The following is a 21,079-nucleotide window of genomic DNA, read 5'->3' as shown; positions in this document are numbered from 1 at the left end:
ACTCCATCGCAGTCGACTAACACAAAAAAGCATGAAAGGATGCAGGTGTGCTCATTAATTTCAACGTAGCCCGCAGCTGCCATGTTCCTTCGATTACAACCACAGCTGCGATGTGTGTCCCCGATACCATATGCGGCCTATACCGGGAGCTGTGCATGTTTTCATGCAGCCCTTAACCAGAATGACAGCATACCCGAACGCGCACTCGATCCATTGTCGAAAGAAACGAAATTAGTCCAATCAGGCGACGCACTTTCTTAGATCCGCTCTCAGATCTTGTTGATCTCTTCCCAAGTGCGCTCTTAAATGGCGACGTCGATATGTGAACGTGGGAACACGTATGGGTCAGCAGCAGATGGAGCTCCGTGCTCAACAATGTACGCTGAAGAGCGTGCTCTGTCCCGTTTGTGCCTCCACCGGCACTGTACCCTGCCGTCAGATCTGCTACAGTTCGCCCATTACTTTGATTGACAGAGCCGGTACGCCTCCGACCTACACGTTCCGTTGGCCGGTGTGGCCGTGCGGTTCTAAGCGCGTCAGTTCGGAACCGCGTGACCGCTACGGTCGCAGGTTCGAATCCTGCCTCGGGCATGGATGTGTGTGATGTCCTTAGGTTAGTTAGGTTTAAGTAGTTCTAAGTTCTAGGGGACTGATGACCTCAGTAGTTAAGTCCCATAGTGCTCTAAGCCATTTGAACCTTTTGAACCTACACGTTCCGTGATGAAATGTGGACGTCCAATATCTTGTCGCCCACTCGGGGTTTCTCGATCCTTCAACCACTTCTCATATGAGTTCACGTACTTGTGTACGAACAATGGATAAGATTCGCCATCAGCGATGTGTTCGTTTTAGACCACAAGGTCATAACAGTCTGATCTTTGTCAAAGTCGTATATGTCTATGGATTTCTCAATTTGTAGATCATTTCGTCGGTAGAATGATTGCCTAACATATCTGCTTTCCTAATCGTGTCACATGTAAGAACTACACCAGGCGCCAGTCAACCACACGGTGCGCAGAGGTCATAATTTGTGATTCTTTATGGCGTGGAACCTTTCCTGAAAATGGTTCAGATGGCTCCAAACACTATGGGACTTAACATCTGAAGTCATCAGTCCCCTACACCTTAGAACTACTTAAACGTAACTAACCTAAGGTAATCACACACAGCAATGCCCGAGACAGGATTCGAACCAGCGACCGTAGGAGCCGCGTGGTTCCGGACTGAAGAGCCTAGAACCGCTCGGTCACAGCGGCCAGGACCCGTTCCTCAGAAGCAGGTGCAATCTGTGGTTACAACACTAGCAGCAAAATATATCTCTGGAAACTTACTGCATTCAACTGTTTAGAATGGAAGGATTCTATACTTAAATTTGCAAATCTGTTACACGGCATTAAATGTATCATATTTCAATTATTTAATTTGATTAGGGTAATCAAGCTTCTCTTACGTTGGACCATTGTTTTACACACACAGCACATTCTTACCTCATAGTTACCTAAGAAATAACAAATTTAATATGAGAAATGATATTAAAATTATTTGAGTTTTTATAGTACCAATGTACATAAATAATACTATGAACTAATATAGTTAATAATGGGTATACTTCTACCAATGCCACTCATAGTGATAAAAGTAATAATAATAATAGTAGTAATTAGAATAATAACAAAAACGATAGTCACAGGTACAAAAAGAATTTACAGGTGTACAAAATAGATGTTTTCGATACAGAGATTTCTGAGGAAATGAGGAAGATCTGATTGGAAAGAAGTGTATACGATAGCGCCAACTGCATATTCATTATTGTTGCTTTCTTAAATAAGTAAAGAACTGTCTTCTTAAGCTGTAGATGTTATTCGGTTTTCTAATATCACGCAGGAGGTTATTCCAGAGTCGGGACCCTGCTACTGAGAAGCACTTCGAGAAAGTGGCTGAACGAGGAAGTAGACAAAAATATATTGACCTGATAGGAACGAGGTCTCTGCCACTTTTTTTCAGACAACAGCGTAAGGCCAGCTGGAGTGGCCGTGCGGTTCTAGGCACCAGTATCTGGAGCCGAGCGACCGCTACGGTCGCAGATTCGAATCCTGCCTCGGGCATGGATGTGTATGACGTCCTTAGGTTAGCTAGGTTTAATTAGTTCTAAGACCTAGGCGAATGATGACCTCAGCAGTTAAGTCACATAGTGCTCAGAGCCATTTGAACAATTTTGAACGAATAGCGTAAAGATAGAGGAGAGGTACGGGAGATATTGTACGTTGACAAGACTGTCGAGGAGACAGAGGCTCTAGAAATCTCTCCGGTTGATTACATGCAGCCAGTATAGCTGAGCATATGGCGGTGAAATTGTTGTTGTTGTGGTCTTCAGTCCTGAGACTGTTTTGATGCTGCTCTCCATGCTACTCTATCCTGTGCAAGCTTCTTTATCTCCCAGTACCTACTGCAACCTACATCCTTCTGAATCTGCTTAGTGTATTAACCTCTTAGTCTCCCTCTATGATTTTTACCATCCATGGTGCTCTCCAGTAATAAATTGGTGATCCCTTCATGCCTCAGAACATGTCCCACCAACCGATCCCTTCTTCTAGTCAAGTTGTGCCACGAATTTCTCTTCTCCACAATTCTAATTAATACCTTCTCCTTACTTCTGTGATCTACCGATCAAATCTCCAGCATTCTTCTGTAGCACTACATTTCGAAAGCTTCTATTCTCTTCTTGTCTAAACTATTGATCGTACACGTTTCACTTCCATACATGGCTAGACTCCATACAAATGCTTTCAGAAAATACCTCCTGACACTTATATCTATACTCGGTATTAACAAATTTCTCTTTTTCAGAAACGCTTTAAATGCCGTTGCCAATCTACATTTTATACCCTCTCCGACCATCATAAGATATTTTGCTCCCTAAAGAGCAAAACTCACTTACTACTATAAGTGTCTCATTTCCTAACCTAATTTCCTCAGCATCACCCGATTTAATTCGACTGCATTCCATTATCCTCGTTTTGCTTTTGTTGATGTTCATCTTATATCCTCCTTTCAAGATATTGTCCATTCCGTTCAATTGCTCTCCGAGGTCCTTTGCTGTCTCTGAGGGAATTACAAAATCATCTGCGAACACCAAAGATTTTATTTCTTCTCTGTAATTCCTACTCCGAATTTTTCTTTCATTTCCTTTACTGCTTGCTCAATATACAGATTAAATAACATCGAGGAGGGACTACAAGCCTGTCTCACTCCCTTCCCGACCATGCTTCCCTTTCATGCACCTCAACTCTTAGAACTGCCATTTGGTTTCTGTACAAACTGTAAATAACATTTCGCTCCCTGTATTTTACCCCTGCCACCTTAAGAATTTGAAAGAGTGTATTCCAGTCAACATTGTGAAAAGCTTTCTCTGAGCCTACAAATCCTAGAAACGTAGGTTTTTCTTTCCTTAATATTTCTTCTAAGGTAAGCTGTAGGGTCAGTACTGCCTCACGTGTTCCAACATTTCTATGGAATCCAAACTGATCTTCCCCGAAGTCAGCTTCTACCAGCATTTCCATTCGTATGTAAAGAGTTCGTGTTAGTATTTTGCTGCCGTGGCTTATTAAACCTTTAGTTCGGTTATTTTCCCATCTGTCAACACCTACTTTCTTTGGGATTAGAATTATCAACTTGATCTTGAAGTCTGAGGGTATTTCACCTGTCTCATACATCTTGCTCAGCATATCGTAGAGTTTTGTCAAGGTTTTCTCTCCCAAGACTATCAGTAGTTCTAATGGAATGTTGTCTACTCCCGGGACCTTGTTTCGACTTAGGTCTTTCAGTGCTCTGTCAAACTCTTTACGCAGTATATATCTCCCATTTCTTTTTCATCTACATCCTCTTCCATTTCCATAACGTTGGCCTCAAGTACAACGCGCTTGTACATACCCTCTATGTACTGCTTCCACCTTTCTGTTTTCCCTTCTTTGCTTAGAACTGGGTTTTCATCTGACCTCTTGATATTCATACGTGGTTGTCTGATCTCCAAAGGTCTCTTTAATTTTCCTGTAGGCAGTATCTATCCCACCCTAGTGATATATGCTTCTACATCTTTACATTTGTCCTCTAGGCATACCTACTTAGCCATTTTGCACTTCCTGTCGATCTCATTTTTGAGACGTTTGTATTGCTTTCTACCTGCTTCATTTACTGTATTTTTATATTTTCTCCTTTCATCAATAAATTTCAATATATCTTCTATTACCCAAGAATTTCCTCGAGCCCTCGTCTTTATACCTACTTGATCGTCTGCTGGCTTCACTGTTTCATCTCTCAAAGCTACCCATTCTTCTTCTATTATATTTCTTCCCCCATTCTTGCCAATCGTTGCCTAATGCTCTGCCTGAAACTCTCTAGAACCTCTGGTTCTTTCAGTTTATCCAGGTCCCATCTCCTTATATTCCCACCTTTTTGTTTTTTCTTCAGCTTTTATCTACAGCTCGTAACCAATAGATTGTCGTCTGAGTCCACATCTGCCCCTGGAAATGTCTTTCAGTTTAAAACCTGGTCCCAAGATCTCTGTCTTACCATTATACTGTATAATGCATCTGAAACCATTCACTATCTCCAAGCCTCTTCCATGTATAGAACTGTTGTATAACTAGAGAAGGCCGAAATGCACGCGTTTAATTACACGCTGACTGGCGTGACGTCTGAAACAGGATACGTAATGAATGCTATAAAGAAAAGTACGTAGCTTCTGGAATACTTAACTTTAATACACATTTGTAGAACATCTCTCGCGTTACCGTACAACTGGCTTCACAATAATAATTATCAAATGCTATGGCGCCTTGCTGGTTCGTAGCAAATGACGTAGCTGAAGGCTATGCTAAATATCGTGTGGGCAAATGAGAGCGTAATTCTCAGTGAACCATCGCTAGCAACGTCGGCTGTACAACTGGGGCGAGTGCTAGTACGTCTCTCTAGACCTGTCGTGTGGTGGCGCTCGGTCTGCAATTACTGACAGTGGCGACACGCGGGTCCGTCGTATACTAGCGGACCGCGGCCGATTTAAAAGCTACCACCTAGCAAGTGTGGTGTCTGGCGGTGACACCACAAGAACCTTCTTAAATATGATCAAATAATCGAACAATACAGGTATAGCGAACACAGGCGTTTATAACCACTTCCCAGAGCCATGAGCTTTCCTGATAAAGCGGGATAACATCGTTTTAATCAATAATTTGGTTTATGACAGTTTGTACAAGTTATTTTCAGGTAACGAATGAAGAGCTATTTATATTTCTGTAGGGCATGGAGTGATGATGTTGTCTTCTTGTACATTGCTCAGTCTAATTTAGATTTTCATATATTATTACTCTTAAACTTTTTGCTGAAGAACAGCAGTTGATATTCTCCCATTTAGGGGAATCAACTTTAGATGATTGGGATCCTGGATATTTTGGGCTAATGAGCCTAGAGATATAAGCTAGTAGTTAGTCGTCTGATAGTATTTAGTCGTCTACGTAGAAAAGGTCTGCCATCATTTACTACTATATATTGATAGATGATGGTAGACTTTTGTTGTGGAGATGACTAAATACTGAGTTGGATTCCACACACATTCACCCCACAGTAAAGCGTGGTGGTGGAGGAATTATGATAACGGTATGTATAGCTACATCTGGCGTTGGGCGACCTGCTTTTGTAGAAGATAATATAGATAGATGTCACTACCAAAATATCCTGAAGGTAAATCTGCAAGAATGTGTTGCTGGCTTGAGTTTATTCACAGATTGCTACTTTCAACAAGACACGGACCCTATATACGCAGCGGAAATTCTTTGTCTGTGGTTGTTGTACCATACTCACCACGTTTTCACATTTCCATCTCAGAGGAGAGATCTTAATCCACTTTGCTGTACGCTGGAAATAATGGTCATAAAGCATGATATACGAAGTACGACAGCTGTGAAACAATGTCTGCACCATTATTGGAAAATTTTTATCTCAGAGATTACCCAACAGGTTGAGTCCATTCCAAAGAGGACAACAGAAATTATATATACAAGGGGAATGATTACGAAGTAGTGACATTGTCGTTATATTAATTCTCCTTATAAGTTTCTTTACACGTGTGAATACATTACCCCCACTGTGTGATACAAGCCGACATTGAATATTTAATTACTTTTCGCAGAAGGCTAATTTAGTTAATTCTTTTACATGTACAGATTAGGAAGGAAAAATCAGTGTTAGTTTACCAAATAACTTGTCTGATTGTGACCTGTAGTTCGGACAAAGACAGTTGCTCTATATGAAGAACGGTGTATGAATACTTTGTTCCAAGACTGTATACTCTGCATTAATAGCATTTTCTAGTACTGTATTTAGCGTATGGTAGGTACAGTTCAATCGCAAATAACCAGCATCTGAACAGTTTCCTTCTATTTTTATCGCCCGTTTTTGGTTCATCTGGAAATTGTGTTGTAAGCAACACATGATATCTGAGACTCAAGTCAATAAAGTAGGAGACAGTACATGTCAGGTAATGATTTCTTCTTGCACTGCATGTCCACATGTCTGTAGTTGCTGAACATTAACATTATGATCGGTTATCTCACATGTAATTGTACCTCATAGGCTTTTGGCACTTTCTGCTATATGCGGTTGTGAGATAATAGCCCTTGTGGATATTTTTCTGTAAGTCGCTCCAGTGTTTACTAGCGTCTGATCCAAGATGCTATAGTTCCATACGACCTTCTCCGGCGAAGATTTAGGAGGGCGTGTCTCTTCCACAGAAGGCCCTTGCTTATTAGGCACGCATGGATGACGAGAAAAGTGCGAAGTGCCGCTTGACCCTTCAGCATGAGCGTAAATTTCATTGCACGGCGAACAGCAAACAAAATTAACGTTTTCCCCATAATCATCCACTACACTCTTAAATAATGTCCAGACTGAACTTTTAAGATTTGTTTCAAGTTGTGTGGTTCTGTTATTCACCACTGATTGGTTTTTTCCCCCTTACTTCACTTTTTGTTTACATGCTCTCCTTCCTCTGCAAACTAAGTTTAGTGTTTCGCTCATTCTCGGCGTTAGGGAATTAATGACACTAGAAAGTAGCTCGCAATAGCAGTCAGCGCCACCCCCAGCCCGGAGGCCGCAGCACGCAACTGCTTACGCACGGCACTGGTCGGCCAGTGCTGTGACGTCATGGGCTAGCTCACAAGGGAACCTCCCCATCGCACCCCCCTCTGATGTTGTTGTAAGTTGGCACAGTGGATAGGCCTTGAAAAACTGAACACAGATCAATCGAGAAAACAGGAAGAAGTTGTGCAGAACTATGAGAAAAATAAGCAAAATATACAAATTTAGTAGTGCGTGCGCATGATATGAAACATCAAGGATAATGTCAACCCAGGAGCGCCGTTGTCCCGTCGTTTGCGTTAGCAGCTGCGGAACGATAGGTCCTCGGTTCAAGTCTTTCCTCCAGTGAAAAGTTTACTTCCTTTATTTTCGCAAAGTTATGACCTGTCCGTTCGTTCATTGACGTCTCTGTTCACTGTAATAAGTTTAGTGCCTGTGTTTTGCGACCGCGAGCTATATTTGCTGGATTCATATTGCCCACGGAATACATCTCACGTATTTAATGCACTCTCGTCCAAAGTAGCGAACAGTCAACAGCCAGCCAGGGAGCCTCGTTAGCAGAAATACTCTCTCTTCCGTGCGCTGTAGTCGACTGACATCGTGCGTTCCGATGTTTGTTTAGGTGTAGCGTCCCCATACTACGGCGCAGTTACCTCTCATCGGACGGACGGACAGACAGATAATAATTGTCTGAAAATAAAAAATCAAACTTCCCACTCGAGGGAAAAATTGAACCCAGGACCTCTCGTTCCACAGCTGCTCACGCTAACCACGGGACTACGGCGCTCCTGAGCTCATGCTGTCCTTGATGTTGCCTATCTCGCAAATGGACTACTCAGTTTGTATATTTTGCTTATTTTTTCATAGTTCCACACAACTTCTTCCTGTTTTCTCGATTGATCTGTGTTCAGTTTTTCAAGCCCTATCCACTGTGCCAACTTATAACTAAATCTGAGGGGGATGCGATGGGGAGGTTCCCTTGTCAGTACGGGGCAGAGCGAGTGCGGCCCGGGGACTGTGTGTCTACGTGCGCTCTGCTCAGCCCGCAGCACACAGGCGCTTGCGTGTCGCACTGCTCGGACCGTGCGGTGACATCACGGGTTTGCTCCGTCTAAAGTGCGCGTCATTTATGTTGGCGGCCGAGTTTAGGTTCGTTCTGCGCATCTGACGTCACAAAACACAGTCAGCCAATGAAGACAGAACGACGTTGCCACATCTCGACTGAAGTGCAGAGCATGGACGAGTGTCTTCAGTTTTAGAAACCTTCAGTCATAAATAAAGTAATAGAACAAAAGCAATGTCTTGATAGCAGACATTCTTTTATAGAAAGTTTGGCAAAGGCATTCTTTATACCAATTGCTTCATATTCTATTAATTAATTTAACCAAACAAGCAATAAGACTCCTAATTCAGGCGATAGCAAGGAAAGGTGTTTGTATCACTCTCACGAACCGCTTTTTCGCAATAAATAACAGCGGTAATTGTTTATTTCCTATTGTACTTCGACGAAGCGTGAGTAATTCATAGTCATACCAACTGTGTTTGTCAGTATTTTGCGTGACGTGTTATAGCCCAAATGGCATTATGTAGTCACACAAGGTGCGTTTGCGTAATGGTTAAGGTGTTGGGCTGCTACACAAAAGGTCATCAGTTCAAACCTTGGGTGCTGTTTAATATTTTCATTATTTAAAAACGATATCGAAGTGCCTTACTTCACGAATTATACTAGTTTGAATGCAATTTTTTGAAATTTCTAGTGCTTTGTCTCTTCATTAACCCTTTCGCTGCTGCAGACACGTGCACGCCGCATTCCGCGCTGTGCCTAATACCTTCCCCCCATAAATGACTTAACTTTGTTTCGACGTTCAACGCAGTTATTATGCAGCATTAAATGTAGTAAACCATTGCACGAAATTTTGAAGAGCTTGCAGAGGTAGAAGTCCATAGCGTATACTTTCCGTATGGTCGATTTTAGTTGCCACAATGTTGAGAATGAAATGTGGACAATATACCTAAATTTCATATTTAATTTACTGTATAACAATATCTCATTTAATAAGTGTGACATAGGTGTCATTTGTAATATTGAGAAATATTCCGTCTTTCGCGACTGTAATAAAAGTATTATTTACACCGGACGCGTTTGGCTTTATTTTAAAGCACTTCAATCAAGGAAAGGTATGGCACATACACAATGGTACTCACGTTCTCTTTCTTGTTTTTGTTCCACAGTCACAGTTTTACCAATGGTACTGAAATATATTCTTCTTCTGCAACTGTAATAAGGGGCTTATTTAGACCAGACGCGTTTCTCTCTTTTGAAGGATCTTCAGTGGACAGTATTTTGTCTCCTCCATTGTCAAGTCACCTTTCGTAGTTTTGTGCTGCTGTAACACAATATTCAACGTTTGTGTTGGCAGATCACTGTTTTAGCAAATAAATGATGTTTGTGTGTGCCACACACAAAAATTATATTTGACATAGCTCAGAGCACTTCACTGATAGACGGTATGTTCAAGTCCTAATGTTTTTGTAAGTCCACAGTTTTGTTTAATGTATTTTGTCTATTTCCTTTTGATTGATTGAAGTGCTTTAAAATAAAGCCAAACGTGCTCAGTGTAAATAAAACTTTTCTTACAGTCTCAAAAGACGGAATATTTCTCAATATTACATACGACAACTATGTGGTACTTAAATGAGCTATTGTTATACAGTAAATTTTATATGAAATTTAGGTATCTTGTCCACATTTCATTCTCAACATTGTGGCAACTAAAATCGACCATATTCTATGGACTTTTACCTCTGAAATCTCTTCAAAATTTCGTGCAATGGTTTACTATATTTAATGCTGCATAATAACTGCGTTGAACATCGAAACAATATTAAGTCATTTATGGGGAGAAGGTATCAGTCAAGATGTGTAAAAATCTAACTTTTGGGCCAAGTAGTTTTTGTGGAATCGATTGATAAGAGTGTCAAAGCAGTCGGAACACGATGTGTCTGCAGCGCGGAATGCAGGGAGCACGTCTTTGTAGCAGCGAAAGGGTTAATGCGGCCGTGGTGGCTTTACTTCATGAACTGCGCGCTCCCCCCTACACGTAAGCTTGCGAACTATGCTATACTATGGCGCTGCTTCTATTGGTGCGTGCGTCGTGAGCAACTGGCAACGCAGCAATCTCCCGCGTCTGTGCGGGCATGCGTGAGCCGCCAAGATAAAAGAATTGAACTATAGTGCAGCCGCAGTCCGCTGGCCGCGACTTTGTGCACGACTGTGATACCTGGCGCTTTCTGCAGGACACGTCAATGGCCTTCTTCCCCGCAATTATATCTGGTATTTGCCGCAGAGGAAGATATTTCAGTCGGGTAATACCACACGAACTAAAGAACCATACCATATCGCCAAAAGTGACAGATCATTAGCTTTCTGTATTATTGGGGTACCTATAAAAGGTATGGAGCCGGAGCACTTTTATAATGTCCAAAATTAGTTAACTGGCGTTTCAGCACCGCTCACTCATCTACATCTACAGGACTATTCTGCAATTCACATTTGTCTGGCAGAGGGTTCTTCGAACCAACTTCACACTATTCCTTTCACGTTCCACTCTCTGACAGAGCGGGCAAAAAATTAACACGAGCTCTGATTTATTTAAATATGATGATCATATCTCGCTATGTAAGCTGGCGACAGTAAAATATTGTCACATTCAGAGGAGAAAAGTGGTGACGGCAATATCGTGAAAAGATCTCGCCGCAACGAAAATTGCCTGTGTTTCAATATTGTATCTCAACTCATTTATCGCCGGCCGCTGTGTTCAAGCGGTTATAGGCGCTTCAGTCCGGAACCACGCAGCTGCTACGGTTGCAGGTTCGAATCCTGCCTCGGGCATGGATGTGTGTGATGTTCTTAGGTTAGTTAGGTTTAAGTAGTTCTACGTTTAGGGGACTGATGGCCTCAGATTTTAAGTCCCATAGTGCTTAGAGCCATATGAACCAATTTTGAAGTCATTTATCACATCTGTGATAATTTCTCCCCTGTTCTGCGATAATACAAAACTACCTACCTTGCTTTGAAATTTGTCGATATGCTTCCTCAACCTTAACTGGCATGGATGCCATACAGCACAGCAATACTCTAGTAGAGGACGAACAGCAGAGTGTAAGCAGTCTCTTTAGTAGACCTGTAGCATCTTCTAAGTGTTCTGCCATAAAAACGCAATCTTTGGTTTACCTTCCCCTTTACGTTATCTGTACGATAGTTACAAGTTAAGTTGTTTGTAATTGTAATTGTTAGGCATTTACTCGAAAAGACAGCCTTTATACTTCTGTTATTTATGGAGTAACCGAAATTTCTTTTTCCACTCATTTGGATGACCTCACATTCATCCTTATTGAGAGAAAGTTTCCGCTTTTAGCATCATACAGATGTGTTTAACTCTTTTTTCAATTTTTTCTGATTTTCTGACAACTTTACTAGACGGTAAATGACAGCAACATCTGCAAACAATCGAAGCGCGCTGATCAGATTCTATCCTAGATAGTTTATGTCCATCAGGAATAGATCAGGGTCTTTAAAACGTCCTTGGATAACGCCGGATATCACATCTAGTGTACTGAATGATTTTTCCCTTGACTACTACATACACATTTACGACAGTAAATTACGAATCTGGTTGCACAACTGAAGCAATATCCATAGGCACGCAATTTGATTATAAGTCTGTAGTAATCAAGAAATATGGAACTAATTTCAGATCCTCTGCCGGCAGCATTCATTACTAGTACGAATAAAGAGCTGGTTGTGTTTCACTAGAACGATATTTCTGGAATTCGTGCTCACTGTATGTCAGTAGATCGTTACCCACGGGGTAGTTCATAATGTTGGAACACAGTACGTGTTCCTAAATCCTACTGCAAATCCATGTTAGTGACATGCGTTTTCAATTCAGCAGGCTACTCCTACTGGTTCAAGAATCATAAAAGAAGGTTGTATACCTGGAAGAATCCTGGAGATACTAAAAGGTATCAGATAGATTATATAATAGTAAGACAGAGATTTAGGAACCAGGTTTTAAATTGTAAGACATTTCCTGGGGCAGATGTGGACTCTGACCACAATCTATTGGTTATGAACTGCAGATTGAAACAGAAGAAACTGCAAAAAGGTGGGAATTTAAGGAGATGGGACCTGGATAAACTGAAAGAACCAGAGGTTGTAGAGAGTTTCAGGGAGAGCATAAGAGAACAACTGACAGGAATGGAGGAAAGAAATACAGTAGAAGAAGAATGGGTAGCTCTGAGGGATGAAGTAGTGAAGGCAGCAGAGGAGCAAGTAGGTAAAAAGACTAGGGCTAATAGAAATCCTTGGGTAACAGAAGAAATATTGAATTTAATTGATGAAAGGAGAAAATATAAAAATGCAGTAAATGAAGCAGGCAAAAAGGAATACAATCGTCTCAAAAATGAGATCGACAGGAAGTGCAAAATGGCTAAGCAGGGATGGCTAGAGGACAAATGCAAGGATGTACAGGCTTATCTCAATAGGGGTAAGATAGATACTGCCTACAGGAAAATTAAAGAGACCTTTGGAGATAAGAGAACCACTTGTATGAATATCAAGAGCTCAGATGGCAACCCAGTTCGAAGCAAAGAAGGGAAGGCAGAAAGGTGGAAGGAGTATATAAGGGGTTTATACAAGGGCGATGTACTTGAGGACAATATTATGCAAATTGAAGAGGATGTAGATGAAGACGAAATGGGAGCTAAGATACTGCGTGAAGAGTTTGACAGAGCACTGAAAGACCTGAGTCGAAACGAGGCCCCGGGAGTAGACAACATTCCATTTGAACTACTGATGGCCTCGGGAGAGCCAGTCCTGACAAAACTCTACCATCTGGTGAGCACGATGTATGAGACAGGCGAAATACCCTCAGACTTCAAGAAGAATATAATAATTCCAATCCCAAAGAAAGCAGGTGTTGACAGATGTGAAAATTACCGAACTATCAGTTTAATAAGTCACAGCTGCAAAATACTAACGCGAATTCTTTACAGACGAATGGAAAAACTAGTAGAAGCCGACCTCGGGGTAGATCAGTTTGGATTCCGTAGAAATGTTGGAACACGAGAGGCAATACTGACCTTACGACTTATCTTAGAAGAAAGATTAAGAAAAGGCAAACCTACGTTTCTAGCATTTGTAGACTTAGAGAAAGCTTTTGACAATGTTAACTGGAATACTCTCTTTCAAATTCTGAAGGTGGCAGGGGTAAAATACAGGGAGCGAAAGGCTATTTACAGTTTGTACAGAAACCAGATGGCAGTTATAAGAGTCGAGGGGCATGAAAGTGAAGCAGTGGTTGGGAAAGGAGTAAGACAGGGTTGTAGCCTCTCCCCGATGTTATTCAATCTGTATATTGAGCAAGCAGTAAAGGAAACTAATGAAAAATTCGGAGTAGGTATTAAAATTCATGGAGAAGAAGTAAAAACTTTGAGGTTCGCCGATGACATTGTAATTCTGTCAGAGACAGCAAAGGACTTGGAAGAGCAGTTGAACGGAATGGACAGCGTCTTGAAAGGAGGATATAAGATGAACATCAACAAAAGCAAAACGAGGATAATGGAATGTAGTCGAATTAAGTCGGGTGATGCTGAGGGAATTAGATTAGGAAATGAGACACTTAAAGTAGTAAAAGAGTTTTGCTATTTAGGGAGTAAAATAACCGATGATGGTCGAAGTAGAGAGGATATAAAATATAGACTGGCAATGGCAAGGAAAGCGTTTCTCAAGAAGAGGAATTTGTTAACATCGAGTATAGATTTAAGTGTCAGGAAGTCGTTTCTGAAAGTATTTGTATGGAGTGTAGCCATGTATGGAAGTGAAACATGGACGATAACTAGTTTGGACAAGAAGAGAATAGAAGCTTTCGAAATGTGGTGCTATAGAAGAATGCTGAAGATAAGGTGGGTAGATCACGTAACTAATGAGGAGGTATTGAATAGGATTGGGGAGAAGAGAAGTTTGTGGCACAACTTGACTAGAAGGAGGGATCGGTTGGTAGGACATGTTTTGAGGCATCAAGGGATCACAAATTTAGCATTGGAGGGCAGTGTGGAGGGTAAAATTCGTAGAGGGAGACCAAGAGATGAATACACTAAGCAGATTCAGAAGGATGTAGGTTGCAGTAGATACTGGGAGATGAAGAAGCTTGCACAGGATAGTGTAGCATGGAGAGCTGCATCAAACCAGTCTCAGGACTGAAGACCACAACAACAACACTCCTACTACCTTCGTGACTTGTGCAGGGTTCCAGTCTTTTGGTGTGGTCTTTATTCAAGCGAGTGATTGTACGTCACTGCTATGTATGGGGCCGCTGTACAAGCATCCTCTGAAAGGAATGTTACTAGTATGATATCTGGAAACCACTGCATTAAAGACACGTAACGTGTATCAGAGGACACGTGGCCTGTAATTGAAGAAGCGTCATGATGATCTCTCCATTGGCAAAAGATTCCGGAATAGTCCCACATTCGGATCTCCGGGAGGGGACTGCCAAGGTGGAGGTTACCATGAGAAAAAGATTGAATAATCAACGAAAGGATAACGTTCTACGAGTCGGGGCGTGGAATGTCAGAAGCTTGAACGTGGTAGGGAAACTAGAAAATCTGAAAAGGGAAATGCAAAGGCTCAATCTAGATATAGTACGGGTCAATGAAGTGAAGTGGAAGGAAGACAAGGATTTGTGGTCAGCTGAGTATCGGGTAATATCAACAGCAGCAGAAAATGATATAACAGGTGTAGGATTCGTTATGAATAGGTCGGTAGGGCAGAGGGTGTGTTACTGTGAACAGTTCAGTGACCGGGTTGTTCCTATCAGAATCGACAGCAGACCAACACCGACAACGATAGTTCAGGTATACATTGCGACGTCGCAAGCTGAAGATGAACAGATTGAGAAAGTGTATGAGGATATTGAAAGGGTAATGCAGGATGTAAAGGGGGACGAAAATCTAATAGTGATGGGCGACTGGAATGCAGTTGTAGGGGAAGGAGTAGAAGAAAAGGTTACAGGAGAATATGGGCTTGGGACAAGGAATGAAAGAGGAGAAAGTCTAATTGAGTTCTGTAACAAGTTTCAGCTAGTAATAGCGAATACCCTGTTCAAGAATCACAAGAGGAGGAGGTATACTTGGGAAAGGCCGGGAGATACAGGAAAATTTCAATTCGATTACATCATGGTCAGACAGAGATTCCGACATCAGATACTGGATTGTAAGGCGTACCCAGGAGCAGATATAGACTCAGATCACAATATAGTAGTGATGAAGAGTAGGCTGAAGTTCAAGACATTAGTCAGGAAGAATCAATACGCAAAGAAGTGGGATACGGAAGTACCAAGGAATGACGAGATACGTTTGAAGTTCTCTAACGCTATAGATACAGCAATAAGGAATAGCGCAGCAGGCAGTACAGTTGAAGAGGAATGGTCGTCTCTAAAAAGGGCCATCACAGAAGTTGGGAAGGAAAACATAGCTACAAAGAAGGTAGCTACGAAGAAACCATGTGTAACACGAGAAATACTTCATTTGATTGATGAAACGAGGAAGTACAAACACGTTCCGGGAAAATCAGGAGTACAGAAATACAAGTCGCTGAGGAATGAAATAAATAGGAAGTGCAGGTAAGCTAAGACGAAATGGCTGCTGGAATAGTGTGAAGATATCGAAAAAGATATGATTGTCGGAAGGACAGACTCAGCATACAGGAAAGTCAAAACAACCTTTGGTGACATTAAAAGCAACGGTGGTAACATTAAGAGTGCAACGGGAATTCCACTGTTAAATGCAGAGGAGAGAGCAGATAGGTGGAAAGAATGCATTGAAAGCCTTTATGAGGGTGAAGATTTGTCTGATGTGATAAAAGAAGAAACAGGAGTCGATTTAGAAGAGATAGGGGATGCAGTATTAGAATTGGAATTTAAAAGAGCTTCGGAGGACTTACGGTCCAATAAGGCAGAAGGGATAGATAACATTCCATCAGAATTTCTAAAATCATTGGGGGAAGTGGCAACAAAACTACTATTCACGTTGGTGTGTAGAATATACGAGTCTGGCGATATACCATCTGACTTTCGGAAAAGCATCATCCACACAATTCCGAAGACGGCAAGAGCTGACAAGTGCGAGAATTATAGCACAATCGGCTTAACAGCTCATGCATCGAAGCTGCTTACAAGAATAATATACAGAAGAATAGAAAAGAAAATTGAGAATGCGCTAGGTGACGATCAGTTTGGCTTTAGGAAAAGTAAAGGGGCGAGAGAGGCAATTCTGACGTTGCGGCCAATAATAGAAGCAAGGCTAAAGAAAAATCAAGACAATTTCATAGGATTTGTCGACCTGGAAAAAGCGTTCGAAATATAAAATGGTGCAAGCTGTTCGAGATTCTGAAAAAAGTAGGGGTAAGCTATAGGGAGAGACGGGTCATATACAATATTTACAACAACCAAGAGGGAATAATAAGAGTGGACGTTCAAGAACGAAGTGCTCGTATTAAGAAGGGTTTAAGACAAGGCTGTAGCGTTTTGCCTCTACTCTTCAAACTGTACATCGAGGAAGCAATGATGGAAATAAAAGAAAGGTTCAGGAGTGGAATTTAAATACAAGGTGAAAAGATACCAATGATACGATTCGCTGATGACATTGCTATCCTGAGTGAAAGTGAAGAAGTATTAAATGATCTTCTGAACGGAATGAACAGTCCAATGAGTAGACAGTATGGTTTGAGAGTAAATCAGAGAAAGACGAAGGTAATCCGCCCGGAGTGGCCGAGCGGTTCAGGGCGCTACAGTCTGGAAACGAGCGACCGCTACGGTCGCAGGTTCGAATCCTGCCTCGGGCATGGATATGTGTGATGTCTTTAGGTTAGTTAGGTTTATGTAGTTCTAAGTTCTAGGGGACTTATGACCACAGCAGTTGAGTCCCATAGTGCTCAGAGCCATTGGAACCATTGGAAACACGAAGGTAGTGAGAAATAGTAGAAATGAGAACAGCAAGAAACTTAACATCAGGATTGATGGTCACGAAGTCAATGAAGTTAAGGAATTCTGATACGTAGGCAGTAAAATAACCAACGACGGACGGAGCAAGGAGGACATCAAAAGCAGACTCGCTATGGCAAAAAAAGGATTTCTGGCCAAGAGAAGTCTACTAATATTAAATACCGGCCTTACTTTGAGGAAGAAATTTCTGAGGATGTACGTCTGGAGTACAGCACTGTATGGTAGTGAAACATGGACTGTGGGAAAACCGGAACAGAAGAGAATCGAAGCATTTGAGATGTGGTGCTATAGACGAATATTGAAAATTAGGTGGACTGATAAGGTAAGGAATGAGGAGGTTCTACGCAGAATCGGAGAGGAAAGGAATATGTGGAAAACACTGATAAGGAGAAGAGGATGATAGGACATCTGCTAAGAGATGAGGGAATGACTTCCATGGTACTAGAGGGAGCTGTAGAGGGCAAAAACTGTAGAGGAAGACAGAGATTGGAATACATCAAGCAAATAATTGAGGACGTAGGTTGCAAGTGCTACTCTGAGATGAAGAGGTTAGCACAGGAAAGGAATTTGTGGCGGGCCGCATCAAACCAGTCAGTAGACTGTTGACCCAAAAAAAAAAAAAAAAAAAATCTGCTTCGCTATATTGATGATATATACTTGTGAGTTAGTTATATTGGCTGGTATTCTATATCATTCTCCTTTGGTGAAGGAATTTCTGCAAACCGTATTTCATAACTGCGGTTTAGTGGGGCTGCCATTGGTAATAGTATCATTGCTATCAAATAGTGAAAGATGCTGATTGCGTCGTGCCGCTTGTGTACTTTGCATACGACCTGAATCTTTTTAGGTTTTCTGTAATATTTCGAGACAGAGTTCGGTTGTGGAAGCTATTTAGAGCACGTCGCGTTGAAGCTCGTGGAAAGTTTCGATCTTCAGTAAAACACCGTCATTTTTGGAGATTACGTCTTCTGCTAGTAACAAGCAATAGAGTACCGTGAACGCTGCAGTATTGCAGAAAGAAAGACATATTAGACAGAGAAGAACTGGAATCCGATTTTTTAAGTACCAGATAGTACTCAAGCAAAAAGAACACTAACGTTAAGGCTAGAATTTCACGCATTTCAATGTTTATGGCTTCTTATTTCCTGATGTGTGGGTCGTACGATGACAAAATTTTGCAGGTACCTTCAGTAGTAAAGGCGAATACTGTCTGCCGAATATAGTGTGTAAAGGGTTAGTAGTAAAGAAGTATTAAATTAAAACGTCTCGACTATGTAGACATTTCAGTTTTTGAATAGCGGAAATGTGCTAAGCGATAAAATAGTTCCTTTTATTATGTGTGGGAGGTGTCAGCGGGAGGAATTGTGTGCAAATGTTCTTCAAACACCCTAACTGCTCCCATTCCAGAATACTTAATGAATCAAGTCGGCGTAATTTACGCGTCGTAAATTACGATGCACAACACGTATACCGTTTCTGAACGACACTTGTTGTATTGTGTTAAATTTCAACGTAAGAATTATTATACCACGTAGGAAGTAGATTATTACAACATTTTACATTTTTAAATTTGGTCAGTGGTTATATAAAATACTGGAAATCAAATTTTCGTTGTCCTTGGAAACTGTTAGATATGCATCTCACTACCTGGACTTCGCACCGGGCACAGATAAGTACGAGGGTCATTCAAAAAGAAATGCACACAAGTTTTGCAAAAATTCAGTTTTCATTCTGTATGTGTGAAAGTTATACAGTGTGTAGACACATCCTTCCTGCTTGTTTTCAAACTTAGTTCAAACTGTTCCCGTCAGTGGCGTCGTCACAGCATGTCTTCAAGATGGCTGCTACACTTGACGTTAGTCAGAGGCAACGTGCCGTCATAGAATTCCTGTGCTGTGAAAACGAGACAGTGGGAAACACCCATAAGAGGTAGAGAAAGGTGTATGGAGATGCTGCTGTCGATCGCAGTTCATTTAGTCGGTGGGCAAGCAGGTTATGTGATGAAAGTAGGCATGGCAATATTGAGGATTGTTCTCGCAGTTGCAGGCCTCGTTCTGCACACACTCCAGACAATGTGCAGGGAGTTAACGAATTGGTGACTGCTGACAGACGAGTCACAGTGAACGAATTGTCACGCTACGTTGGGTTAGGGGAATGAAGTGGTTGCAGAACAGTGTAAGTGTTGGCGTTAAAAAATATTTGTGTCAGGTGGCTTCCCAGGATGTTGACAGTTGCTCACAAAGAAACAAGGAGAACGGTATGCAGCGAACTTTTGGAACTGTACGAGAATGTTGAAGATGAATTTCTTGGATGAATTGTGATAGGTGATGAAACATGGCTTCGTCATTTTTCACCGGAGACGAAGAGGCAATCAATAGAGTGGCCTCATGCAAATTCACCCAAGAAAAAAAAAATTCAAAACCACACATTCTGCTGGAAAAGTTATGCCTACGGTGTTTCTCGATTCCGAAGGACTCTTGCTTGTGAACATCATGCCAAGCGGAACCACCATAAATCCCGATGCATATGTGACGACACTGAAGAAACTTCAAGCTCGACTGAGTCGTGTTCGACCACATCGGCAAAAGCAGGATGTTTTGCTGTTGCACGACAATGCACGGCCACATGTCAGTCAAAAAACCATGCAAGCGATCGCAAAACTCGGATGGACAATAATGAGACACTCGCCTTACTGTCCTGACATGGCTCGATATGACTATCGTCTCTTTGGGAAACTGAAAGACTCTCTTCGTGGAACAAGGTTTGAAGAGGACGACTCCCTTGTACACGCTGCCAAACAGTGGCTCCAACAGGTTGGTCCAGAATTTTACCATGCGGGTAAACAGGCGCTGGTTCCAAGACGGCATAAGGCAGTTGAGAAGGATGGAAATTATGTGGAGAAATGAAAATGTTGTTTCTAAAGGATGTATCTACATATTGTAAGACTTTCAAACATGTAGAATAAAAGATGGATTTAAAAGAAAATAGTGTGCATTTCTTTTGGAGTGATCCTCGTAATATCGATCCAGAATGGTGCCGCTCGCAGTTTCGTTGGGAAACTGCATGTGATTTCTTGTCGTGCATTGAAAGAAACGTTTAGCCCCACATAGCACGTTCTGTACGTACTCCATCATCGAGTAAACCGTTCTGGTGAAATTATACGCAAGAACTGTAGCACTTCCAACAAGTTTTCCGTGTCGCAGGATGATAATTGATAACCCTATGACAATAATATTGATTTTTGCACTTCAGTAGTAAAGGGCAATCGGCGACGCTTCTGCACGAGGGCCCCCTGCGTCGACCTTAATGGCTTCGATCTGCGGCGCGTCAGCGGCGGCCAAACGATGACACTCGCGCGACCGGCGCGCCGTACCAGCCGCCACGGCCTGCATGGAGGGCGAAGCGTCGTTAGCGGAGTGAACCAGTGCGCGCCGTATCCAGGCAACGGGTAATTCCGGCCACTGACAACAAAAGCCACGCCTCTCTTGCCGACAAGCGGCGTTCGCCGAGCCGCCGCCACTCCGCAGATGAATACCGAGGCCATTACGGGCTCCACATTCGCGGCGGGGCGCTAGTTGTGGGCGTGTGTTCCACCCGCAGTTCTGCGAAAAGCGCCGCGAGTAGAGAAGAACGGGGCACGTGTGTCAAAGCTGTTGGCCATCCAAGTAATTACCTTTTGGATGATATACAAGTAACTGAGTGTAGACTGCGTAACTTTTATGTTGATTATCGATACTATAACAGTTGTCTAGCTGAAGTTATGTGTTATCCCCCTCCCCCTGCCGGATATAACATTTCGTTAAGCAATTACCACGAAATGTGTTGTATTACATACCTCGACGTGTTCCTGAGTCAAACGTACTGTGTTTATATACCTATTGCTT

This window comes from Schistocerca cancellata, unplaced genomic scaffold, assembly GCF_023864275.1.
Source record: "Schistocerca cancellata isolate TAMUIC-IGC-003103 unplaced genomic scaffold, iqSchCanc2.1 HiC_scaffold_1106, whole genome shotgun sequence".
NCBI classification, from domain to species: domain Eukaryota; kingdom Metazoa; phylum Arthropoda; class Insecta; order Orthoptera; family Acrididae; genus Schistocerca; species Schistocerca cancellata.
Note: the sequence above shows the minus strand (reverse complement) of the source record.